This window comes from Dendrobates tinctorius, unplaced genomic scaffold (assembly GCF_039654945.1).
Source record: "Dendrobates tinctorius isolate UK_male_01 unplaced genomic scaffold, ASM3965494v1 ptg000159l, whole genome shotgun sequence".
In the NCBI taxonomy this organism is placed as follows: domain Eukaryota; kingdom Metazoa; phylum Chordata; class Amphibia; order Anura; family Dendrobatidae; genus Dendrobates; species Dendrobates tinctorius.
Window position 1 is genome coordinate 19,809,091 of NW_027361826.1, and position 27,650 is coordinate 19,836,740.

Sequence of the window (27,650 nt, forward strand, 5' to 3'; positions counted from 1 at the left end):
CAAGCGATTAGCAGAGGACATCAGCAGAGAGTTCCGGGACCATGAGGTCGGCATCACTTACAGAAACGAGGCTTGTTCTTTACTAATCTCATCACACTGTTGTTTCTTCTCTGCATTCTTCATTTCTAGAGAACTTTTCCACTGATATTTTATCTTCTGTCATTGTGTTTTTATGTGAGAACTTGTCATAATAATGGTATCATCAATCTCATCTCCTTCTTCTGTTGGTTTTTAGGTCTGGGGCACCCCATGTTATATAGCCCCAGAGGTCATCCTGAAAAAATACTATGGAAGACCTGTGGACTGGTGGTCTATGGGGATCATACTACATGAATTTCTTGTGGGACGTGTACCATTTTATGGGAAATCCCAAACAGAGATTTTTAATAATACTGTCTTTGGTAAGTGGAATAATCCGATCATTTGCTTTGATTGGTTACATTGTTTTAGTTATTTCCTTTGCTTTATCTTACAGTCCAATAAAGATGTTTTATTTTCTGTAATTTTCCATATAACAGGAGACATACGTTGGGATTGTAATCCCGTTCCCCCCTTTGATGCTCAGTGCCTCATCACAGAACTGCTCAGAAAAAATCCTGAACGAAGACTTGGGACAGGTAACAATTTGCTTATTACACATAGGACATATCACCCATGTCAATGAGAATCAGCACTTCTCTATCAACTCATCCATTTCTAATTCTTCATATGACTTTCAGTAATTTTCCTTCATGTAAATTTCATTAGTTTAGATTTAGTTAAACAGTTCAGATATGGAACAGTCTCTGACAATATCCGCAATACTTTTCTTTTGTCTTTTCCAGCAGGAGCATTTGAGATCAAGGGTCATCCATTCCTGATAGACTTAGACTGTAACAACCTTCTAAGTCAGAAGCCTCAGCTTGCGTCAAACATGGGCGCAGAAGATCGCTCTGTATGGCGACGATTAGCAGCTTTTCTTGGCAGATTCCGGGGAGTCCCTAAGAAGGGTAATGATATTAATTGAAGGTTTTGGTCTGATTTCGGGATTGAAGATTAACTGGGATAAGTCGTGTTTTTTGCCGATTGATGGAGATGACGATTGTACAGGGGAGGTGGAGGCAGGTACTAAATTAAAGGTAGTTCAGCAATTTAAGTACTTGGGGATCCATATAGTGCTTCCACTGACGAGGTTTGAGGAACTCAACTTGAGCCCGTTACTGCAAAGAATACGTACCAAAGTCTCAGTGTGGAATAATCTACATCTATCGGTGGTGGGCAGAGTAAACCTCCTCAAGATGATTGTTATGCCTCAGTTATTGTATGTGCTACATAATTCCCCGGTCTGGCTTCCAATGTGCAAGTTTCATAGGATAAAATAATTATTTGGTGATCTGGTGTGGGGTGGGAAGAGTCCAAGACTCAAACAGAAAATATTGCAGAGGCCGAAGGAAGAAGGGGGGCTTGCATTACCCAATCCCTGGATATATTTTCTATCTGCACAATGCCAGCACCTTAAAGCATGGTGGGAGGTGTTAGGGAAGGGTCAGATACCTGGATGTTTGAGGCACCTAATTAAGACCTTGGTGTTAAGTATGGGTCTGGAGGCGGGAATTTTCAAAAAAATTGGGATTTTGGTACCAGACTATTAATCTTATGATTATCCATAAGGTATGGCAGAAAACCAAACAGATTAGGGGCGTCATTGGGTTTACTAGGTTCTCGCCTATCTGGGATAACAGTTATTTCCAGGAGTTCAGACATATGAAGGGATTTGAGGATTGGAAAGAGGTAGCCATTAGTTTGATAGATCATTCAATTTATTGGAGGAAACTTAAGTCATTCAAAGTGCTACGAGAGGAATTTCAGTTCTCAGGGTTAATTCTATATCAGTATAGATGGGTTCAACACGCGTTTCAGTCTCAGTATAGAGGAGGGACCATAGTGATTAGATTTTATACTTATAAATAGTGGAACAAGGGGGCAATATCGGAAGTATATAGGGATCTTTTACATGCGTTCTTGGGAGATCACCCTATTAAAGCTAAAAGGAAATGGGAGCTAGTTGGAAATCTATTCTGGTGTACGTACCTAAGATATCTATGAGTGCACCTGGGAGACTGTCACAATTGTACCTGATCCATAGGATCTATAAAACCCCTGATGGGTTATTCAAGACTGGGTTGAAGTCTAAAGGCCCCGTTACACATAACGATGTCCCAGCGATCTCACCAACGATCCGACATGATGGGATCGCTGGGACATCGTTAGGCTGACCGCTGGTGAGCTGTCACATAGACAGCCCCTCCAGCGATCAGGACCAGCAACACTGGACACTGGTTTCTAATGTAAACCTCGGGTATCTAAGAGCCGCGCAACTCCTGGATACCCGATGTTTACCTTGGAAACCAGCATGTACGCCGGTTTCCAAGGCAAACAGCAGGTATCCAGGAGCCGCGGCTCCTGGATACCCGATGTTTACGTTAGAAACCAGCGTTGCTGTACGCTGGTCTCTTGCTGCCACACGCAGCAATGCTTGCTGGCCAGCGGGAGACCAGTGATCGAAAAATGGCCCAGGCCGATCGAGCACGATCAGCGATAACCGGCAAGGGGGCCAGTCGCTGATCCCCGTCAAACACAGCGATCTCGCTGGTGAGATCGATCTGGCATCACAAAATCAGCGCTCTCGCTAGCAAGATTGCTGTGTGTGACGGGGTCTTAAGTCTGACTGCCCACGGTGCTCACAATCTCAGGCAGGTATACTGCATATGCCCTGGCACTGTCCCAGACTGTCAGCCTTTTGGATTATTGTGCTGAACTGTATTGGAGTAGTGTATGGGTGTGCAGTCCCTAGGGACCCGCTGATATGTATACTGGGGTATGTGGAGGAGTTAGTAACTGACAGTATGACCAAAATTGTAATTGCAAGAATATTGTTTACTGCAAGGAAATTGATTGCTAAATATTGGATCAGAGAGGAGCCTCCGTCCAGATGTGAATTTATGGCTCAAACGGATGATATAATACAACTGGAAAAAGTATATACACCAAGAGAAATAAACTGGAACTTTTTCACAAAATATGGCAGTCGTGGTTGGACAGAATTTATTAGTGGTACACCAGTGTACAGGAATATTGTGTTAACTTTATGGTGAACTGAATCAATATCTGACAGTATGGGATCGGCTGTTGGTTTCTGGAATGGTCTACTTGCGGTTGAGGGGTAGTGGTAAGTTACTGGAGGAAAACATTATAAAATGGATGTTGTTTTGTGACATGTGATATTTGTTTTCAATGCTCTTATGTTTAATAAAAAAATTATCTGATTTAAAAAAAATGTGGGCACAAGCTTCTCTATCAGTAAGTAGAAGGAGATGTCATCTAGACTAAGCAGCTGTTTGTCTCGTCTACCATAGTTTGAGACAATTGGTTGTCATTAATATTACAGGTAAATGGTAACTGTGTTTTATTCACAGTCTCTAAGGGTGTGTGCACACGCTGCGGATTCTGCTGTGGTTCCGCAGTGGATTTGTCCGCTGCGGGTCCGCAGCAGTTTTTGCTGTGGTGTAGAGTACCATTATTCCCTATGGGTATAAAAAACCACAGTGCAGACGGTGCGGATTTTTTTTTGAAACTGCAGAAAGAATTGACATGTCAATTCTCTCTGCGGATTACGCAGCAGTTTGCTATCTCCTCCATTGTGGAGATGAAAAACTGCAGGGCAAAACCGCAGAGCAATCCGCAGGTAAAACCGCAGGTCTTTTGACATGCAGATTTACCTGCGGATCTTACAAAATTTGCACTGCCAAATCCGCACCCCATTCCGCAGCGTGTGCACGTAGCCTAAAAGTATTTCATTACCAATGTCTTGTAGATCACGAACATCTGGTCTCAGAGGATGAGGAGGACAATGAGAGCTTTAGCTACCCAAATTTTACATCTTCTTCTGAATGGCTTTCTAAAGTAAGTATGAGAAAAATAGATAAAAAAGTAAAAAAAAAACCTATAAAAGTAAAATTATGTATTTCATATCTTCTTGTTGTCTGCATTTAGCTCTGTACCAACGCTACCAGTAGGATGAACAAGGAGGATCCCAAGTCCCCTCCAGAGTGTACCCCAGAATCCAACACAGACATCTCAGAAATGTGAGTAGATTATAGGGTCATTACTTGGAGCTCCAGGCTGATATATGTGCACAACCCCAAATATAGGACATAAATACCATACTATCAAATACAGCATCCATTGCCCCATGATTAGCAGTCATTGCTCTTTTCAGAAACTGCTGATGATAACAACCCATAATTGCAGCCAGTCATGCACTTTTAGTGCTGCCCACACTGTAGGAGAGATGTACTACTACATGCCAGCCATTCTTTGTAGTTTTTTTTTTTTTTTGCTCTATTTTCCACACTATAACTCTCATATGTCCTAATGGGCCTTATAGTTGGTGTTTATATAGTAAGACAACCCCTTTTATACTGCATTTACTTGTGATTTACATGTTTTTCTTCTTCCAAACAGGCAGAAAGAATCTTTTCCTGTAGCTATTAGTGATGATGCTATTAGCAGTTTGCCACCCTCGTCCCCATTGTCAGGTATGTACATGTCTACAGGACAAAACAACTTCAAGTCTCCAATATTTCCACATGGTTTTTCTGTTATTTGTATCCTATGTTATCCATGTTTCATGGATCCCAATTATGTTGCCCATAGATTTCATTAATTTTGTAGAGTTTTCCAAGATTACCAGATCATTCATGTGGAGCAGATGTTATCTGTCAGTGATGGGATTGTCACATGTATGATGGCTGACAATGATCCCTGACTTCTATATGATAAGATTCCTCTGCCGTTCGCGCACAGTGGTATCATGTAATAAGGCGTCCCATTACTTACATTGCACTGGTAAACAGTGATTTTGCTGCCAACAATGTCTGAACGGTTTTATATTAAGTTTATGGTGCTGATTAAAAATATTACTTTGGTTTTGGCAGATTCCCTCTAGTTTCTGAAATATTTAATAGTTAATTAATCACAATAGAATTCTGACCTCAAAAAGTCGCTTTTATGGCACTGTAAGCCTACAAATTGAAATATAAAATAATTATATAGGATATTTCATTACCTGAGATGCTGTTATAGTCAAAAGACTGACCCAAACACCAAAAGCTATTGCATTGGTTATCGCACACAAGTCGCATTGGGAGAAATCATTATTTTCATGGATGAAACTAAATCCATTTAATATGGGACACGAACACACAGATTAAATGGAAGATTTGTGATTCTCAATACGTAGTGATCTTCTAACCCCCGATATCTCAGGAGCACGTGACACACTTGTGACAATTACCTCAAAAACTACAACCAATTCAGCAAAAGTAATGGTGATCAATGGACCTTCTGGGGGGGACCACATGGCATTACCCTATTTGCTATATATCCCTGTCCTGCAAGGGTTACATGGTGGGAAAAAATCTTTCCCTCTGTTTTTTCCATGGTACATACTCACAAGTGCTTTGCAGGTGGTTGGCTAGCATACCTGGCCATTCAGGGAACTGTAGCAGGGGGAAGGATAGGTTTCCTTTTCTGTGAATGGTCCCTGATTGGTATATTAGTACATAAAGGAGAGTGGGATAAAAGAGGGTAGCGGCACGGGTCCCTGTCTGACCTCTAGTGTTTTCCTAGCAGAAGTGCTGCCCCGCCATTCACTCTCTCATGGCATTACGGTTAGTCATTCAGTCAGTGGGATAAACGGCCTTGAGCCTTTTGGCCAAGCTGCGGGGATTGGTTCAAGTTTTTGAGTATAATAAGTTACAAAATTCTTTGGTGGCCAATTTTTAGCTACTAAGTCAATGTGTCATAGTTGTATTATTTTATGCGCTGTTTAGGTCTTGGGAGTCAGTTATATAATGCCTTGAGATTTTTTAATTCAACACCCTCGAAATACCATAAATCTATTACAAAACACCTTGGCACCTGACAATTTTTATTTTGCACACTAATGTTATAAGCAGATACAAAGCAGATCCTATAAGAATATTCTGATACTAAGAGGTTTTTCTTTTACTTTTTGAATAGAAAATGAAGCTGACGAGGAAACAAAATCAATATATTTCAGTATAGAGCTAGAAATGGAGGAAAAGAGACAAGGTAGGTGTGAGGATCAGCTCCATGTTATGTGATGTCAGGCAGTGAGAATAATTCATGTGGAGCAGATGTTATCTGTCAGTGATGGGACTGACACATGTATGATGGCTGACAATGATCCCTGACCTCTGTATAAGATTCCTCTGCCGTCCGGCCACTGTGACCGCACAGTAGTATCATGTAATAAGTCGTCACTTTACTTACAGTATAGATACAAAGCAGATCCTATAAGAATATATTATTATTAAGAGGTTTTTTTTACTTTCTGATCAGATATTCCTGCTGACGAGGAAAGTAATTCTTCGATATATTTGAGTATAGACCAAGAAAATGAAGAAAATTCTGAAAAGAGACAAGGTAAGTGTGAGGATCAGCTCCATGTTATATGATGTCAGTCAGTGAGAATAATTCATGAGGAGCAGATGTTATCTGTCAGTGATGGGATATGTATGATGGCTGACAATGATCCCTGACCTCTGTATAAGATTCCGCTGACGTCCGGCCACTGTGACCGCACAATAGTATCATGTAACATCGAGTCCCTTTACTTACAGTATAGATACAAAGCAAATCCTATAAGAATATATTGTAAGGCTGTGTGCCCACATTGCGTTTTTTTAAGTGTTTCCGCAGCATTTGTGCCGGATCAGATGCTGCAGAAACGCTTAAAAGATGCTTCAAATTAATTAGCATGCGTTTCTGGCTTTTTGTGCCAATGCATGTGTTTTTAACCGCTCAGGAATCACTTAGCAGCTAAAAACGCAGCATGCTCATTAATTCCCGCATTGCTGAGCATTTTTAGCCATCCCCAATGTTCCCAGAAAACGTGTGTCAAAAAACGCGTCAAAAACGCGCGGCTTTTTGGCAAAAACCGAGCAAGAAATGCGCGGAAAAAGACGCACGTTTTCTGGGAAAGGGGATCAGTTTCCTGAGTGTTTAAAAACGCTAGTGTGGGAACATAGCCTTACTGAGATTTTTTTTTACTTTTTGACCAGAATTTCCAGCTCAGGAGGAAAAAGATCTGAGTATGGAGCAACAAAACTCAAAAAATGAAGAAAAGAAGGGAAAGAGACGACGTAAGTGTGAGAAGCAGCTCTATTTTGTGTGGTGTCAGTTAGTGAGTATAATTCATGTGGGTAAGATGACATCTGTCATTGATGGGATTGTCACATGTATGATGGCTGACGATGATCTCTGACCTCTGTGTGATAAGATTCCTCTGACGTCCGGCCACAGGGACCGCACAGTAGTATCATGTTATATGGAGTCCTGTCACTTACATTATATTTACTTCTCTTCTCATAGGTTCCCGCCTCCGCCGGATCTTATCATCCTGCCGGCGTGGATTAGCCAGGGCTGCTCAAGTATTTGCAGGTTGTTGCTGCTGCCCTAGAACCATCTGAAAGACAGTAAACCTCCACATCTAGCACCCTGAAGTACAGCAGATCTGTACAACTGTGTGTACAAACAAGTCTTTTATTAAGATTTTTAACAATTGTAAAAGACCAAAAATTTTGTACACAAAAGCGGGACTAACTCCTAGCCGCGGTCTACGGACCAAACATTGGGCATGGGCAGGGCCTTGGGGGCAGATCCCAAGTGCGCTCAACCATGTGAAATAGCTACCGCTCAGGAACATTGAGGGATAGCGCTATCAGATAGCTCTACCCGCTCATTTCCTTTAGGAATAGCGCTATGTGATAGCTCTACCCATGCACTTTCTTCATGAATAGCGCCATCGAATAGCTCTACCCGAACAGTATTAATGTCAGAGCTTTTTCATACACAAGGTAGGAGTGGCAGGAGAGGTACACCAGGTATTTATGTTTGCTGTTAGTCTGCACATACTCCAGTCTGGTGCGTGGTTACACCCCATTGTTCGGTCAGTCTGATGCGTGGTTACACCCCATTGCGTGGTTCGCAATCCCAGCGCGCGCCTGAAGGGCGCCAGTCACTCGTTATTAATAAAAAATAACTAAAAGCCGTTACTGTTGCTTGGATTCCATTTCATCTTGAACTCACAACTAATTGTAAGTCACTAATTGCTCTTCTTGTCACTAAATGCATTTGTCATTATCCTGAATGCAGCAGTCAGGCTCATATTTCTGTCCAGCAGCTACACCGATGCCTCCACTCAGTACCAGTCATTGCACTCTCACACAAAGCTCTCCACAGTGCTGCACTGTCTTAAAACTCCTCTCATTTGGCAGTTTACTACCATATCTATTGGTAGAGATAGGTGTAGTTTTGGTATAGGAACACTAGATGGGGGCACTGAGCACACTTAGGTTGGGGCAATTCTGGAGGACACTAGGGGGTTAAGATGAGAGGAGTGTTTAGTTGGTACTTGAGGAGAGACTTACTGCTTGGAGTCAGTGCAGCCAGGGTTAGCCTCTGGTACTAAAGTGGAGGCAGAATACCAGAGAAGAGAAGTGAAGAATTGTGCCTACAGCAGCAGCCAGTGGGGAGAGCCACTGGAGCCGTCAGCTAGGGGCTGGAAGCTGATGTGAATTGAAGCCAGTCTGTGGAAGAAGTCAGCTTGTGTCTGGGAACTCTTGAGCCAGGGAGAACAATAGAGGAGTCCCTGTGGAGATGACAGCTGGAGTCTGGGAGCTGTTAAGACAGGGTGTACAGAGAGTCCCTGTGGAGAGGACAGCCAGTGTGTGGAGCTGATCAAGCAGTAGAGTGGGCCACTAGCCGAGTGCACGGACAGAATCACCAGTGCCATAAAGGGGTGAAATACAACGTAGTAGACGGTTACCATAGTGGTCTGTAGTCGGTTGCCAGGAGAGAAGACGAAGAGCCGCATTCACCATGTTCATTGTTAATTGTGTGGTCCACCCAAGTGTGTCTGAAGAAGTGACGTGCTGCTGTAGAGGAAGATGTACTGTTGTTATCACATAAAGAAAGATTCCTGATGGCGTTTGGGATGTGCTGTGCTCTGAAGAACATAAAGTTGAGCTGTTAAAGTTTATCCTGGCCTCTGCCTCCAATCTTTTGGTCCTTAGGAGGGAGCATTGTACCTGGGATGAAGCAGCCTCGAGCACAGTGAATACCGGAGCGGCTGATGAGGCTACCCCCCGGCGACCGTGGTATTACAGTAGCATCCTCCATAATCAGGACCTCCCACTCACACGTCCATGACTTTTTTTGTGCTGCACCAGCTCTCACGAGTGCACTACTCCAGACAGTCAGGTTCATTCCCACTGTCTATGGATTTGAGTGTGTACTAAAAACAGATCATTTTCGGCAGGACTTTTAAGTCAGCAGCACTTAAAATCTGTACATATATAGATATTGGCTGGTGACCTGTTTGTGCAGTCTTAACTTCTCGAAAATATGAAAACAAAACAACATGTTTAATATGGTGTGACAAAGTCACTGGCAAAGTACTGGAGGGGAGATATATATCACTGCGGTCGTTAGCTTCAGTGACATGAACCTAAATAAACGCTCCAGCACCCGAAGTGCTGAGAGGGGCTAAACAGCCATGCTTAGGGCCAAGGTGAGTGAACATCTGTAAGGTGTGTGGAGTCCAGAAGATAAATACACAGCATTCTGCTCATTCAGTGTTGAGCGTACCTGGAGGTGCAAGACCCAAGCTGTGCTTTCATGATAAGGAAAGCTGAATTTTTTTTTGTTATTTATTCCTGAGCAGGCGGATCCCTCAGCAACACAGACTGTGCCATACGTTATGTTTTTGGTTTCCCGTTAGGCCAGAAACGCTGTTTGTTTTGCTAACGCTGCACTGGTGTCATGATCTGAATTTGATCTGACAGTTTTAAATTGCACAGGGTGAACTTTTTTTACTTTGGCAAGTGCCAAGTGACTTGACTGTCCCCGGTGGTGGTTAGTGGTATCGCACTTTAGGTTTAATGTACACGTAATTATGAATCAGGTGTGGGGCTCTATAAGTGAGTCGACTTCAGGGTGTGCAATCACTGCTGGTGATATTGATTGATTCATTCTGAGTTTGTGAAGCCTGGGTGAACATGGAGCTGAAGAGGAGTCCTGCGCAGTCAGCCAGAGGAGACGAGTGACAGCTAATGGTGTCTGCAGGAATTGCTGGCATGGCGTGGAGGAGTCGCAGTTTATGGTGTCGGCAGGAAGTGCGTGCATGGCTTTGTGGAGTGGCGACTATGGAGAGTGTTGCACTCGGCATGCTCGACTTGGTGGCCGAGAGCTGGACTCAAGCATGCTTAGAATTTTGGCAGAGGCTGACTCATCCTTGGGACTCTGTTATTGAACTGCTGCAACTGGAGATGGACTCTGCTCCAAGGCTGCACTATGGTGTAGGATCCAGGATGGCGATGGATCCGGGTGGAGGAGAAGACGCACGCAGGTGGTGGGGCTCTGTTGCAGGAGCATAATCACAGAGCCTAAAGCTAAGTGGTGTTTCCCCTGTATTGTCTTCTTTCCTCATGTGTGTTGTTAGTGAAGTGGTGGGATTAGTCTTCGCACCGACCAATTCCCTAGTGAGGGTTTAGGGTCAGGGCGAGCAAGGGTTTAAGGTTCGCGTGCGGCGACAGGTGCGGAGCCTGTAAAGGGAACGTAAGGAGTGCAGGGACACTGGCTCAGGGGAGCTTAGGAGGTCTCCACGTCCCCATTCCCTATCGTAGGGCCCGCCATTGTTAATGTTTCCCAGGTTCCCCTTATTATTTAAATTCGCCTTACTGGAGGCGGGGTTTCCAGAATGTATGTATAACGTGTAATTCCTAAATTCGCCAGGTGGAGGCGGCGTATCCATCTGCACGTTTTATTTAAATTCGCCCCACTGGAGGCGCTGTATCCAGGGTCACGTGTGTTATGGGTTCGCCTTGCGGCAACATCTGCGTCCAGACACACGTGACCATGACAACTGGTTTACGCAGTACCTTCAATAAAATAGTTGAAGATTTAAGAAACAGCGTTCCTGTTTCCACCTCTAAGTGCAGCCGAGTGAGACGATCTACCACAGCAGCCAAATCATCCTTAATCATTGCAGAAGCGTAATCATTGCAGACTTCACTTTAAGTTCCCACAATGAGTATTTGGTTTATTTTTAACACTGTTTTTTCACTGCACAGAGAATACATCTTACAGGTCCAAGAAATCTCAGTATGCTGATGCCTTGTATAGTAGCTCTCAGCAACACCATTCATTTTATCATATAATTAGTGATGAGCGAGCCCTGAAATTATTGGCTGCTCTTACTCGTAACAAGCTTTCCATAATGCTCGAGTGTTCGTCTCTAGTAACGAGTATAACTGAAGTCAATGGGAAACTCGAGCATTTTTCTGGCGGACCTTCCCAGCAGGTCTGGGGGGCATTAAAATTGCTGAAATAGATGGAAAAAGTGCTCAAATGGAATGAGAACAGCATGGGGAAGATGCATGTGCACAGCGTCAGACTAGAACTCCTTGGGCCCACTAGGGGCCCACTATGTAGATACATAAAAATAAATACAAGTTCACAATTTGTGGTGTAAAACACGCTAATATCAGGGTATAATATAAGGTAGTACACGTCTTAATGATAAAGCAGGGGTTGGGGTAGCCCACCTCATAGAATATAATGTAGCCTCCTCATAGAAAATAATGCAGTCCTCATATAGTAAAATGCAGCCCCCTCATAGAATATAATGTAGCCCCCTCATAGAATATAATGCCCTTATATAGTATAATGCAGCCAGCTCATCGAATATAATGCAGCCCCATCATAGGGTATTGTTAGGAACGGCGGAACGCACTAAATAAATAATAAAGTGCGTTCTCCACTCGGGATCCACCCGGGATCCACCGTGCAGAAGGTGAAAACACTGCTGCTAATTAATGGCAGACGCGCTATATGGCGGTATAATGCGCACGGGTTCAATGTCACCCGATGTGCGCAGAGCGGACTCTGTTAGCTCACAGAGGCGCTGTAACATAAACATAAATGCCGAGCCTGTTAGACTCACAGGTCTCAGCGAAATTGCACGCTCAGTATCCGGTCACAGGACACGGGCCCAAGACTGGGGTTGGTGTCCGTCTAGACCTACCGTGCGTAGCGACGCTGGTAAGTGCTGCTGGCTGCAGCGTGGCGGCAGACACAGCCGCTAAGCGATAGTGCCGTGTGAGACGTGACACCATCGGACGCTAGTGTAGAGGTGCGGTGTGCACTGTGGCCTATGGCTTGCCACTGACTGGCGCTGAGGGAGGGGAAACTTAACAAGTCGGTCACCAGAGTCATACATCCATCACCATTCAGACATCTAGCAAGAAGAGTCTATACTAGCGCATGGCCGAAAAAGAGGCTGAGGTTTTACCACCACACCGCCCATTTGATTGTGCCATTGACCTAGTTCCTGATGCTAAATTGCCCAAAGCCCGCTTGTATAACCTATAACATGGTTTACGCCAATGCCTCGATTTTCGTGAGTTAAATAAAATAACTGTGAGGAATACGTATCCCCTTCCACTTATTCCTGATTTATACAATCAGTTGTCCGGAACTAAGAGGTTTTCAAAATTAGATCTATGGGGAGCGTATAACCTTTTCCGAGTCCGGGACGGAGATGAGTGGAAAACCGCTTTTCTCACTACTGAAGGGTTGTTTGAAAATTTGGTCATGCCTTTCGGCCTGACCAATGCTCCAGCGGTCTTCCAAAATTTCATAAATCATGTGTTCTCTGATTTGATTGGACGTTTTATGGTCGTGTATTTGGATGACATATTGGTCATGTTCGGGCAGTTCTCCAAAGGCTCCGGGAGAACTGTCTTTTTGCTAAACTTGAAAAATGATTATTTTTTGTTCAGGAACTGTCCTTTCTGGGGTTTATCGTGTCTGCTGAAGGGTATCGCATGGATCCTAATAAGGTGCAGGCCATTGTCGAGTGGGTTCAACCTTGTGATTTGAAGGCTCTGCAGCGTTTCCTAGGATTCGCCAATTACTATCGTAAATTTATAAGGGGGTTCTCTCAAGTGGTTAAACCCCTCACAGACATGACTCAAAAGGGGGCTGATATCAAGAATTGGTCAACCGCAGCGGTAGCAGCATTTCAGTTTTTGAAAAAATGTTTCATGTCTGCCCCGGTTCTTATTCAACCGGACCCGTCTGAACCATTTATTGTTGAGGTAGACGCCTCAGAGGTGGGGGTGGGGGTGGTATTGTCCCAGGGACCCGCCACTTTGACCAATTTAAAACCTTGCGCCTTTTTGTCAAAGAAATTCTCCCCTGCGGAGAGAAACTATGATGTGGGGAATCGGGAACTTCTGGCTGTGAAATTGGCCTTTGAAGAATGGAGGCATTTTTTGGAGGGGGCTGTCCATCCTATAACTGTAATCACGGACCACAAAAACCTAGCTTACATTGAGTCAGCTAAAAGGTTGACTCCCAGACAGGCTAGATGGTCACTTTTTTTTCCGATTCAACTTCTCGATCACTTTTCGGCCAGGATCCAAAAACGTCAGAGCGGATGCTTTGTCACGCAGCCTAGATCAGGTGTCCCCACCCCCCGAACCTCCATCCTCCATTCCTCAGCCTGGGGTGGTGGTGGCACGTATTTCTAATGTGTTGGAATGGGAGATTCGGGAAGCCCAGTCTCTTGCACCTCCAGCTAAGCCGGTGGATAAACTTTTTGTGCCAGCTCAGTTTCGTCTCAAGGTCCTCCAGGAGTTCCATGACTCAGTTCTGGGTGGACATCCAGGGATCTCGGCCACCCGGAAGGCCATTGCTAGAATATTCTGGTAGTCTTCTTTAGCCTCTGATGTTGGGGAGTATGTGTCTGCGAGTGATGTTTGTGCCCATGCTAAAACTCCCCATAACCGGCCGGCCGGCGAATTGGTACCACTGCCGATTCCTGAGAGACCATGGACTCATTTGTCCATGAATTTCATCACCAACCTTCCCCCCCCTCCAAGAGTAATACCGTCATCTGGGTTGTAGTGGACAGGTTTAGTAAGCAGGCACATTTTGTATCTTTAGCAGCTCTACCTAATGCGGAAACATTGTCCAGATTGTTGAGCATGTGGTGCGGTTGCATGGGGTACCCTTGAATCTGGTGTCTGATAGGGGAGTGCAATTTGTTTCCAGATTTTGAAGAGCTTTTTGTAAGAGGCTGGGTATTGGTCTGTCCTTTTCATCTGCTTACTATCCAGAGACTAATAGGCAGACTGAGCGGACTAATCAGTCTCTGGAGCAAATTCTGCGCTGCTTGACCTCAGCCCGACAGGATGATTGGTGTTCTGTGTTACCGTTGGCTGAGTTTGCATTTAACAACCGCATTAACCAGTCTTCGGGTACATCGCCCCTTTTTCTGCAATTATGGGATTCATCCTCATATTGGAGAATTTTCCCGTTTGAATTCTGGGTGTCCTGGGGCGGATGAGACGATCCAGCGGTTGAGGGAGGTATGGCGGGAGGTCCAGAATTACATTACTAAGGCCCAGGACAAATTTAAATTTTTTGCGGACAAAAAACGATCCGCGGGACCGGTGTTTCAGGTGGGGGATAAGGTTTGGTTATCCACCAAGAATATAAGGCTCAAGGTCCCCTCGGCGAAGCTTGGACCCAAGTTTATAGGTCCCTATGAAATTACCGAAGCAGTTAACCCGGTGGCTTTTCGGTTGCGTCTCCCGCCATCTCTGCAGATCCCGAATGTTTTCCATAAGGCCCTTTTGAAACTTGTGAGGTCCGGTGGGGAGGGATCATCAGCTTACCCGCCACCGGTTTTGGTAGACGGGCAGTCGGAGTACGAGGTGGAACGAATCGTCGACTCCAGGTTGGTCCGTCGGGCCCTTCAATATCTGATACATTGGAAGGGCTACGGTCCTGAAGAACGCTCGTGGGTTCCAGCTCGATCGGTTCATGCGGATCGGTTGATCCGAGCCTTTCACGCCAAGTACCCTGAGAGATCTGGGGTCCATGATGCAGGATGGGATTTCGCTTTGGCCCATCCTGGGCAGACTATGGGTTAATTGTGCTGCCTCTCTCTGGCAGAAGGCGGCTATTTAATGCTTACTGGACCTAGGTCCGGTGTCAGTTATACTCCTGCCCTCGGCTCAGTTAGTGTCATGATCCAGTGTTGGATCTGGCGGTATTAAAAGCACAAAGTGAACTTTTTTTACTTTGGTTGAGTTCAAAGTTGTTTTGACTGTCCCCGGTGGTGGTTAGCGGTATCGCACCTTAGGTTTAGGTTAATGTTCACTTAATTAGGGATCAGGTGTGACTCCCTATAAAGGTGTGCTTAGGGGGTTCACTCACCTCTGGTGATATTTCTTTCTGAGTTGTTGGAGAGCCTGGTGGAAGGATGGAGCGGGATAGGAGTCCTGCGCAGTCAGCCATAGAGGATGAGTGCCAGCTAATGGTGTCTGCAGGAAGGACTGGCATGGCTTGGTGGAGTCGCAGTTTATGGTGTCGGCGGGAAGTGCGGGCATGGCTTAGAGGAGTGGCGACTAGGAAGAGAGTTGCACTCAGCATGTTCAACTTGGTTGCTGAGAACTGGACTCGAGCATGCTTGGATTCTTGGCAGAGGCTGGACTCATCTTGGGACTCTGTGTACTGGACTGCTGCAAGTGGTGATGGACTCTGCTCCCAGGCTGCACGATGGTGACGGATCCAGTTATGTGATGGATCAGGGTGGAGGAGAAGATGCACATAGGTGGTGGGCTCTGTTGCTAGGAGCGCACGCAACAGAGCAAAGATAAGTGGTGTTTCCCCTGTATTGTCTCTTTCCTCATGTGTGTTATTAGTGCAGTGGTGGGATTAGTCTCCGCACCGACCCATTCCCTAGTGAGGGTTTAGGGTCAGGGCGAGCAAGGGCGTTAAGGTACGCGTGCGGCGACAGGTGCGGAGCCTGTTTAGGGAATGTGAGGAGTGTAGGGACACTGGCTCAGGGGAGTGCAGGAGGTCTCCATTTCCCCATTCCCTATCGCAGGGCCCACCATTGTTAAAGTTACCCAGGTTTCCCCCTTATTATTTAAATGCGCCTTACTGGAGGCGGTGTTTCCAGATATATGTATGCATGGCGTGTAATACCTAAATCCGCCAGGTGGAGGCGGCGTATCCACCTGCACGCTTTATTATTTAAATTCGCCCCACTGGAGGCGGTGTATCCAGGGTCATGTGTGTTATGGGTTCGCCTTGCGACATCATCTGCGTCCTGACACACGTGACCATGACAGTTAGTTGACCTCTTGTATACGTGTGCCTTGTGCCTGATAACTTGTTGCTTGTTTGGTTCTGATCCGGTTCTGTCCCTGTTACGAGTTCTGCCCGCCCCTCTTGTACTGCACCGCTCTCTCGTGTATGACTCTCTGCTTGTGACCCGACTACTCTCTGCTCGCCTCTTTGGTACCGCACCGCCCTCTTGTGTATGACCTTTGGCTTTGTCTGACCTCCCGTCTGTTTATCCCTCCTGTACCTCGTGTGCCCGTACTGTGTATAACCACCGTTTTGCCTGACTCTGAGTTTTCTATCATCTCTGAAAGCAGGACGTTAAGCCCCGCCCCCTTGCGGTCACATGAACATAGGTCCTGTGCCTGCTTTCTAAAGCTTCAGCGTTCAGGTCCCGTGCATCTGTACTTTCCGGCTATTCCAGTCCCCAGGGCCCCTACAGTACAGGTGAGTCCCTGCTCAGCGGAGGCTGCATGCTGGCGCTGTCAGGAACCTGATATTATAACTGACCCATACCATTTTTTTTCTCTGCTTCCATTCACGTATGTGTGTGATGGATTCTTTGCACGCTCTTTCTGAGCAGGTTAAACACCTGACTCAGATGTCTCAGAAACTCCTTGGAGAACGAGTCCTGGCTCAGTCTCAGCAGCTGATCGCTGACACTGTGCAGGGGGCTTTTTCATCGGGGGCTTGGGATGTTACATTAATTTCCCCGGAGTCTCCGGTTAAATTACCTGATACCTTTTCTGGAGATAAAAAAGAATTCGGAGTTTTCAAGGAGGGATGTAAGCTTTTTTTTCCTTAAGACCACACTCTTCTGGGGATGAAAGTCAGAGAGTGGGGGTCATTATGTCTCTGTTAAGGGGAGCCCCCCAAGCTTGGGCTTTTTCCCTTCCTACCACGGCCCCTGAGCGTATGACGGTGGATGCATTTTTTGAGGCTCTGGGGCATATTTATGATGAGCCTGATCGGATGCATATGGCTGAGGACATGGTGATGAGTGTGTGCCAGGGGAAGCACTCAGCCGAGTGGTTTTGCTCTGAGTTCAGACGCTGGGCTGCTGAGGTCTGCTGGAATGATGCCGCCCTCCGGGGTTTGTTCAGTAGAGGCCTGTCTGAATATCTGAAAGACGCCATGGCTCTCCACCCCCCGCCTGATTCCCTGGAGGAGGCCATGACACAGGCCGTCCGAATGGATCGCAGGTTACGGACGAGGGGAGTGATGCAAACAGAGACATCGTTATTCTCCCAAGGAAGGGGAGCCAGTCCTACATTGAAAATCACAGAGATGGGAGCCATCGACCTCAAAGAGAATCAAAGGAGATAACGGCGCGGGGAAAAATGCGGTTTTCACAGTGGCGATGCTGAACATTGAAAAAAGGATTGCCCCACCCGTCCACTAACCAACAAGCGACTGAGCCCGGGTGATTATCGTGGAGGTCACCCAGGCTCTCAGGTACCCTTTTCTGCCTTCTCTAAAATGTTGTTGCAAGTGGAACTTTGTTGTGGGAGTGTCTCCACATCCACCTCTGCCTTCGTGGATTGCTGATCGTCATTGAACTTTATTGACTCTGAATTAGTGTCCAGGTGTAAGTTAGGGACAGTTAGGTTGGAGACTCCTATTCACATTGTTGCCATTGACATAACACCACTGGTTAAGAATGATGTTATGCTTAGCACTGAAGAGTTTCTCCTTAAAGTGAGTTCCTTGCACCAGGAACATATTTCGTGTTTTGCAATGGACAACCTGCCTGCGGGACTGGTGTTGGGGTTCCCCTGGTTACAATTGCATAATCCTGTGATTAATTGGGAATCTCGGGACATTGTTAAGTGGGGTCCCTATTGCTCTGAGAAATGTCTTGTTTCTGTGTCTGTGTCGTCCGTGGGTCTGGAAGGTATTCCGGAGTGCCTGAAAGACTATACTGACGTTTTCTCCCAAAAGGAGGCTGAGGTTTTACCACCACACCGCCCATTTGATTGTGCCATTGACCTAGTTCCTGATGCTAAATTGCCCAAAGCCCGCTTGTATAACCTCTCGGGTCCAGAGCGGGCTGCGATGAAGGAATATATTTCCGAGAGTCTCCATAAGGGACATATTCATCCTTCTGTTTCTCCTGTGGTGGCGGGGTTCTTTTTTGTAAAGAAAAAAGACGGTGGTTTACGCCCATGCCTCGATTTTCGTGAGTTAAATAAAATAACTGTGAGGAATACGTATCCCATTCCACTTATTCCTGATTTATACAATCAGTTGTCCGGAACTAAGTGGTTTTCAAAATTAGATCTACGGGGAGCGTATAACCTTATCCGAGCCCGGGACGGAGATGAGTGGAAAACCGCTTTTCTCACTACTGAAGGGTTGTTTGAAAATTTGGTCATGCCTTATAAATTTACGTTAGTAATTGGCGAATCCTAGGAAACGCTGCAGAGCCTTCAAATCACAAGGTTGAACCCACTCGACAATGGCCTGCACCTTATTAAGATCCATGCGATACCCTTCAGCAGACACGATAAACCCCAGAAAGGACAGTTCCTGAACAAAAAATAATCATTTTTCAAGTTTAGCAAAAAGACAGTTCTCCCGGAGCCTTTGGAGAACTGCCCGAACATGACCAATGTGAGCCTGTTTATCAGGAGAGTAGATCAATATGTCATCCAAATACACCACCATAAAACGTCCAATCAAATCAGAGAACACATAATTTATGAAAATTTGGAAGACCGCTGGAGCATTGGTCAGGCCGAAAGGGGGTTCTCTCAAGTGGTTGAACCCCTCACAGACATTACTCAAAAGGGGGCTGATATCAAGAATTGGTCAACTGCAGCGGTAGCGGCATTTCAGTTTTTGAAAAAATGTTTCATGTCTGCCCCGGTTCTTATTCAACCGGACCCGTCTGAACCATTTATTGTTGAGGTAGACACCTCAGAGGTGGGGGTGGGGGCAGTATTGTCCCAGGGACCCGCCACTTTGACCAATTTAAGACCTTGCGCCTTTTTGTCAAAGAAATTCTCCCCTGCGGAGAGAAACTATGATGTGGGGAATCGGGAACTTCTGGCCGTGAAATTGGCCTTTGAAGAATGGAGGCATTTTTTGGAGGGGGCTGTCCATCCTATAACTGTAATCACGGACCACAAAAACCTAGCTTACATTGAGTCAGCTAAAAGGTTGACTCCCAGACAGGCTAGATGGTCACTTTTTTTTCCGATTCAACTTCTCGATCACTTTTCGGCCAGGATCCAAAAATGTCAGAGCGCATGCTTTGTCACGCAGTCTAGATCCGGTGTCCCCCCCCCCGAACCTCCATCCTCCATTCTTCAGCCTGGGGTGGTGGTGGCAGGTATTTCTAATGTGTTGGAACGAGAGATTCGGGAAGCCCAGTCTCTTGCAGCTCCAGCTAAGCCGGTGGATAAACTTTTTGTGCCAGCTCAGTTTCGTCTCAAGGTCCTCCAGGAGTTCCATGACTCAGTTCTGGGTGGACATCCAGGGATCTCGGCCATCCGGAAGGCCATTGCTAGAATATTCTGGTAGTCTTCTTTAGCCTCTGATGTTGGGGAGTATGTGTCTGCGTGTGATGTTTGTGCCCGTGCTAAAACTCCCCATAACTGGCCGGCCGGCATCTCTGCGGATCCAGAATGTTTTCCATAAGGCCCTTTTGAAACCTGTGAGGTCCGGTGGGGAGGGATCATCAGCTTCCCTGCCACCAGTTTTGGTAGACGGGCAGTCAGAGTACGAGGTGGAACGAATCGTCGACTCCAGGTTCTTCCGTCGGGCCTTTCAATATCTGATACATTGGAAGGGCTACGGTCCTGAAGAACGCTTGTGGGTTCCTGCTCGATTAGTTCATGTGGATCGGTTGATCCAAGCCTTTCACGCCAAGTACCCTGAGAAACCTGGGGGTCCAGTGGTGCCCCATTGAGAGGAGGGTACTGTCATGATGCAGGATGGGATTTCGCTTTGGCCCGTCCTGGGCAGACTATGGGTTAATTGTGCTGTCTCTCTCTGGCAGAAGGCGGCTATTTAATGCTCACTGGACCTAGGTCCGGTGTCAGTTATACTCCTGCCCTTGGCTGAGTTAGTTGACCTCTTGTATACGTGTGCCTGATAACTTGTTGCTTGTTTGGTTCTGATCTGGTTCTGTCCCTGTTACAAGATTCTGCCCGCCCCTCTTGTACCGCACCGCTCTCTCGTATATGACTCTCTGCTTGTGACCCGACTACTCTCTGCTCATCTCTTTGGTACCGCATCGCCCTCTTGTGTATGACCTTTGGCTGTCTGACCTCCCGTCTGTTTATCCCTCCTGTACCTCGTGTGCCCGTACTGTGTATAACCGCCGTTTTGCCTGACTCTGAGTTTTCTATCATCTCTGGAAGCAGGACGCTAAGCCCCGCCCCCTTGCGGTCATATGACCATAGGTCCTGTGCCTGCTTGCTAAAGCTTCAGCGTTCAGGTCCCGTGCAGCTGTACTTTCCAGCTATTCCAGTCCCCGGGGCCCCTACAGTACAGGTGAGTCCCTGCTCAGTGGAGGCTGCATGCCGGCGCTGTCAGGAATCTGATAATAATCTGACATGTGGGCCAATGTTCCCGGTGTCAATGATGCACTGCGAGTGCTGGGTGGAGGAGCACTTTCTGGCAAATCCACATCCCTCCAGTCACGCACAAAGCCTGTACCAGACCTTGCCACGCCAACATTTTCTCTTGCCCCACAAGAAGCATCCTCCTCCCCTAAATAATCATCCCCATCATCCTCCACCTCGTCCAGGAGAGGTCCCGGTGCAGACAATGGCTGACTGTCATCAAGGCTTCCCTCCTCCTCATCAACCTCAGCTGCAGACGCCTGCTCCTTAATGTGGGTCAAAGTTTGCATGAGCAAACGCATAAGTGGGATGCTCATGCTTATGATGGCATCGTCTGCGCTTACCAGCCATGTGCATTCCTCAAAACACTGAAGGACTTTACAGAGGTCTTTCAGCTTCGACCACTGCACACCTGTCAACTCCATGTCTGCCCTCAAAGTGCCTGCCCGTGTATCCTCCCACAAATGCATTACGGCCTGCCTCTGTTCGCATAGCCGCTCAACCATGTGTAGGGTGGAGTTCCACCTTGTTGCAACGTCGATAATTAGGCGGTGCTTGGGAAGGTGGAGCAATCGCTGCAGCTTCTGCATACGACTGGAGTGTACCGGCGATCGGCGGATGTGCAAGCCCTGTCTTCGAACCTTATGGAGCAGGCCTGTTAACTCTGGATAATTATTGAGGAAGCACTGCACCACCAGATTCAAGGTGTGAGCCAAGCAAGGTATGTGTCTGAGTTTTGAAAGGGCTATGGCTGCCACAAAATTCCGGCCGTTATCACTAACTGCCTTGCCTGCCTCAAGATGTAGACTGCCCAGCCATGACTCAGTTTGTCGCTGAAAGTAGTCGGCCAGTACCTCCACGGTGTGTCTGTCGCCCAAACACATCATCTTCAACACAGTCTGCTGACGCTTTCCACTAGCTGATCAATAGGGGGACACCTTGTGTGCAACACTGGCAGCTGCGGATGGAGTGCTCGTACGACTGCGCTCTGTGGACGAGCTTTCGCTTCTGGAGGAGGAGGAGGGTCGAACGCCTAGAGCCAACTGTTTCCTATACCGTAGGCTAGGCAGCATTGTGCCACCACTGCTGTCCCCTGTGGACCCTGCATCCACCACATTAACCCAGTGCGCAGTGATGGACACGTAATGGCCCTGGCCATGCCTACTGGACCATGCATCAGTTGTGAGGTGCACCTTTCCACTCACTGATTGCTTGAGTGCATGGACAATGCGGTCTTTCACATGAAGGTGGAGGGCTGGGAAGGCTTTGCGAGAAAAGAAGTGGCGACTGGGTAGGTCATAACGTGGTACTGCGTAGGCTATGAGTTCGCGGAAAGCTACGCTTTCAACCAAGCGATAGGGCATCATCTCTATCGAGATTAGTTTGGCAATGTGGGCGCTCAAACCCAGTGTACGCAGATGAGAGGATGAGTACTTTCTTGTCCTACTCATAGTCTCTGGTAGGGTGAGCTGGACTTGAGAGCTGCATATGGTGGAACTAGCGGTGAACATGGCGGACTGAGAGAGGGTTGATGATGGTGATGGAGTTGGTGTTCTTTCTGATGGCCTAGATTCAGTCTTTCGTTGATATAACATTGTGATTCCCTGACTGCTTTGGCCTTGCGACGACACCTCAACATTTGCTGCTGGTGGTGTGCTAACCGGTGGGCTTACAGTGGGGGAAACAATGTAGCGTTGCTGACTACCTTCATTGGGAGCAGTTGCACATGTGGTACGTAAGGTTTGGTAGTCCGTCCATGCTTGCAAGTGCATGGTGGTTAAATGTCTAAGCATGGAACTGGTATTCAAATTTCTCAGATTTTTTCCCTCGGCTAAAGGTCTTTGCGCACTTCTTACAGATAACCTTAGCCTGATCATTAGGATTTTGTTCAAAAAAGTGCCACACTGCACTCTTCCTGCTATGGAAATCATTTTGAGGCCTTGCACGCTATGCTATTTTGACCGTCTGGCCAAGCTGCCCTGCAACTCTTTTGGTTTTTGTAACCCGTTTTTGGACTGCTCCTGGCCTGCCAGATAACAGCTGTTGCGATGTCGATGCCTGCTGCGGATGCTCCTCCTCCTCTTCTGAGCTATTGGCAGCGGCACCCTCTTCCCCCAATGGATGCCAATCTGGGTCAACAACTGGGTCATCCATCACCTCCTCTTCAAGGTCATGTGCACCTTCCTCTGTGTCACCGTGTCTGGTGGTATAGTATGTGGGAAGGGGCACCTAGAGTTTCATCAGGGTCAGATTCTGGCTCAGTACACTGCGAGGACAATGTAGTGCTCTGAGTTAATGTACCAGCAGATAAATCTAGCAGTGGCTGTGCATCAGTGCACTCCATGTCAGATTCATCTTGGCCTGGGTAATTCACGATTTGACTTGATAACCCAGGCATGGTATGTGAAAACGGCTCCATGGAGTAATCTGTAGTGTGGCCTGCCGCATCCTTCAATCTTGGTTGAGGTGAAGGAAACAAGGAAAGGTGTGGTTCATGACCATGAGCCTCCAATGACGACTCAGTGCTTTTATTTTTTAAAACTTCAGAAGAGGAGGCGATAGAGCTGGAGGATGAGTCAGCAATGTAAGCCAAAACTTGTTCCTGAAGCTCTGGCTTTAAAAGCGGTTTACCTACTCCCAGAAAAGGGAGACTTCGAGGTCTTGTGGAGCCAGGCGATGATGCAGGCTCAACACCTCCTGCATTTGGTGCTATTTTGCTTTTGCCACTACCAGCAGATCCACCACCAACACCAACACCATCGTTACCAGCTGCCAACCCCCGCCCACTTCCACGGACTCTTCCACCACACTTCCTCATTTTTGGACAAAATGTACCCAAAATACCACCAACTATATGGTACTGTAAAACAAGGTACAAGGTGTATATAGTAGTGGGGAGTATTTGAATCTCTCTACAGACTTCAGGACACAGTTGTATTCTGTCAGGCCCTGTGTATTTTACACCTCAAAGTAACAGGCTGATTCTGGATGGTGTAAAAAAGGTGTATAGAGGACTGGGGCGAAATGGAATCTCTCTACAGACTTCAGGACACAGTTGTATTCTGTCAGACCCTGTGTATTTTACACCTCAAAGTAACAGGCTGATTCTGGATGGTGTAAAAAAGGTGTATAGAGGACTGGGGAGAAATGGAATCTCTCTACAGACTTCAGGACACAGTTGTATTCTGTCAGGCCCTGTGTATTTTACACCTCAAAGTAACAGGCAGAAATTGCCTAGTGTATGACAAACTACAAGGTGTATATAGAATTGGGCAGAATTGGAATCTCCCTAGTGTGTAGGTCTGTAAGAACGGACAAACTCCTCGCTTTTTCTTACAGAGTCACACCCAGATAGCTTCAATTTGGCCGTGATGCCAGCCGGTACACGGTACTGTGTGAGGAGCGTACACGTACACCGCTGTACGGTGTGTGGTGTATGTAAAATTGTCAAGCTCCGTGTTTTTATATACGGACTGACACACGCTGTCTCTCTCTAGTTTTGAATGTAGTCAAGCAGCAGATATACGAAACTGTTTGAAAAACGGACAAAACTCTAAGGTGTAGGTCTGTAAGAACGGACAAACACCTCAGCTTTTCCTTACAGAGTCACACACAGATTGTCAAGCTCAGTGTTTTTGTATATGGACTGACACACGCTGTCTCTCTCTAGTTTTGAATGTAATCAAACAGCAGATATACGAAACTGTTTGAAAAACGGACAAAACTCTAAGGTGTAGGTCTGTAAGAACGGACAAACTCCTCGGCTTTTCCTTACAGAGTCACACACAGCTTCAATTTGGCCGTGATAACAGCTGGTACACAGTACTGTGTGAGCAGCGAAAACCGCTGTACGGTGTGTGAAAAAATGAACGCTCAGTACCTCACCAAGACAAAACAATAACATTTGGATTGCTTTTAAAAAAGCAGTTTGAACACCAGTGTGCACACAGCAATGCAGGTAGCCTTAAAAGGCAGCCTAATCACCACCAGCGCTGCTGCTCAAAAGCAAAAATCTTCACCTTTCACTGCACAAAACTACAGTGAAAAGCGCTATCAGCAGAAGCAGTTTTTTTTTCTTTTGGCCTTCCTAACACTCTCCCTACAGAATCAGTAGCAGCAGCTCTCCCTATTGTGAGATCAGCATAAGTAAGATGGCGGTCAGCGTGCACGCCCTTTTATACCCCCTGTGACGCCACACAAAGCAAGCCAATCACTTGCATGCCCTTCTCAAAGATGGTGGTGACCGCTGCCTATGTCATCACGTTGCCCACAGTGTCCGTTTTTCCTGATTGGCTGAAAAAGGGAGCTAAAGCATCTTTTGAAAAGTGACTTTGGCGCTCTGGTCGCCGACCTCATGGCTGACCTCACGCTAAGGTCGGGTTTTGTTTCATGAAACCCGACTTTGGCGAAAGTCGGTGACTTTTGAATTTTTTTCGACCCGTTTCGCTCAACTCTACTCTGAACACTTCAACATACTTGAGTGATTCTGAGAATGCTATTGTGTGACTCATTGTACTTTATGTTAATGGTAAATTAAGGTCATATATTTGTGAAAATATCAGAATTTTGGAGATAATTTAGAAAAATGTTCAATTTTTATATCCTTAAACCTGTCACACTATACAAAATAATAACATTCCCTTAAGTCTACTTTACATCTGCATCATTTTTCAACCTTCATTTTATTTTGTTAGGATGTTAGGTTAAGGGTATGTGCACACATTGCGGATTTGTGTGCGGATCCACTGCAGATTTGCTAGTGATGTACATTACCATGTTATCACATGGAAAAAAAAAGCTGTGCACGTGCGGCTTTTCCTCGAAGATTTTTCCGCATGTCGATTCTTTGTGCAGATCCGCAGCGTTTTTACACCCATTCCATTATAGGAATCCGCAGGTGTAAAAACGCAGGCCAAATCCACACTAAATCCGCAGTAAAAACGTGGGTATTTTGTCCTGCGGATTCTGCAGATTCCACGCGGAAAAATCCGCACACGTATCCGCAACGTGTGCACATACCCTTACAAGTCTAGCAGCAATTTCTCATATTTTCAAGAAATTTACAAACCTTGCTTGTTTAGGGACCTATTCAGATTTAAATGGATTTAAAAGCGATACTATTTTAAAAACTGCACCCCTCAAATACTTCAAAACGGCATCAGGAAATGTGCTAACCCTTCATGTGCTACACAGGAATTAATGCAAAGTGAAATTAAAAAATTTAAATTTTTCATATAAAATATAAGCCTGAGAAAATGGACCTCTTGATTTGTTACTCAGTTAATTCTCAATGAATTGATACCCCACATGTAATCAGAAACCTCTAGGAAGGGAAGGAGCACTCGAATTTTTAACACAAATTTGGCTGAGATAGATTGCAGGCACCATGTTGCATTTGCAGGGCCCCTAAGGTGCCTAAACAGCAGAATCCCCCCACAACTGACCCCATTTTGGAAACTACACCCCTCAAGGATTTTATCCAAGAGTATAGCGAGCATTTTGAACCCACAGGTAATGCTCAGAATTTGATAACATTAGGTCATCATATTGAAAACTTTTAAGTTTTTCACTAATGTTGCTTTAGCCCCAAATTTTTCACTTTCGCGAGAGGTAATACGAAAAAGTGGACAGCACAGTTTGATACCCACTTTCTTCTGAGTGTAGCAATATCCTATGTGTAGTCAAAAAGCTCTGTTTGGATACAATGCAGCACTTGGAAGAGAGGAAGCGACATTTGGAATTTGGAGTGTAAATTGGGCTGGAACAGATTGAAGACACCATGTCACATTTGCAGAGCCCGAGGTACCAAAACAGCAGAAACCCCCAACAAGTGACCTTATTTTAGAAACTACCGTATTCCCCCTGTCAGCTTATACGCGAGTCATATACCAGGGGGTCAGTGGGGGAGGGGGAGCAGGGGTGTCAGATCATACTTGCCCCCCTGGCGCGGTCTCTGCAGCCCCCTGCTTCTCCCAGGGTCTTAGGCTACTTCCTTCAGCGGTCATGTGGTACCGCTCATTAAAGTCATGAATATGTGCATATTCATGACTTTAATGAGCAGTACTACGTGACTGCTGAAGGAAGGAGCCTGAGACCTTGGGGAAGCAGGGGGCTCCAGAGACCGCGCCAGGAGGGGATAAGTATATGGTATATTCACCCATCCCCGCTCCATCGATACATGCCGCTCTCTCCTCCGTGTCCTCTGTCAGTGACGTTCAGGTCAGAGGGCGCGGTGACGTAGTTAGTGCGCACCGCACCTTCTGCCTGAACAGTCACTGACAGAGGGACCCGGAAGATAGAGCGACGCACAGCAATGGACCGGGAACAGGTGAATATCGCCAGTACAGGGTTCCTGAGCCAGCGGTGACACCGCCACCTGGCCCCCAGCGATGAGAGGTATGTCATTTTTTTTTATTTGCAGCAGCATATTGGGGCACAATCTATGGAGCATCTTATGGGAGCATTTTATGGGGCAGCATATGGGGGCATAATCTATGGAGCAGCATATGGGGGCATCTTATGGGGCAGCATATAGGGGCATAATCTATGGAGCAGCATATGGGGGCATTTTATGGGGCATAATCTGTGGAGCAGCATATGGGGGCATAATCTATGGGCAGCACGGTGGCTCAGTGGTTAGCGCTGCGACTTTGCAGCGCTGGGGTCCTGGGTTCGAATCCCAACATCTGCAAGGAGTTTGTATGTTCTCCCCATGTTTGCGTGGGTTTCCTCCGGGTACTCCTGTTTCCTCCCACATTCTAAAGACATACTAATAAGAAAGTTAGATTGTGAGCCCCATTGGGGACAGTGATG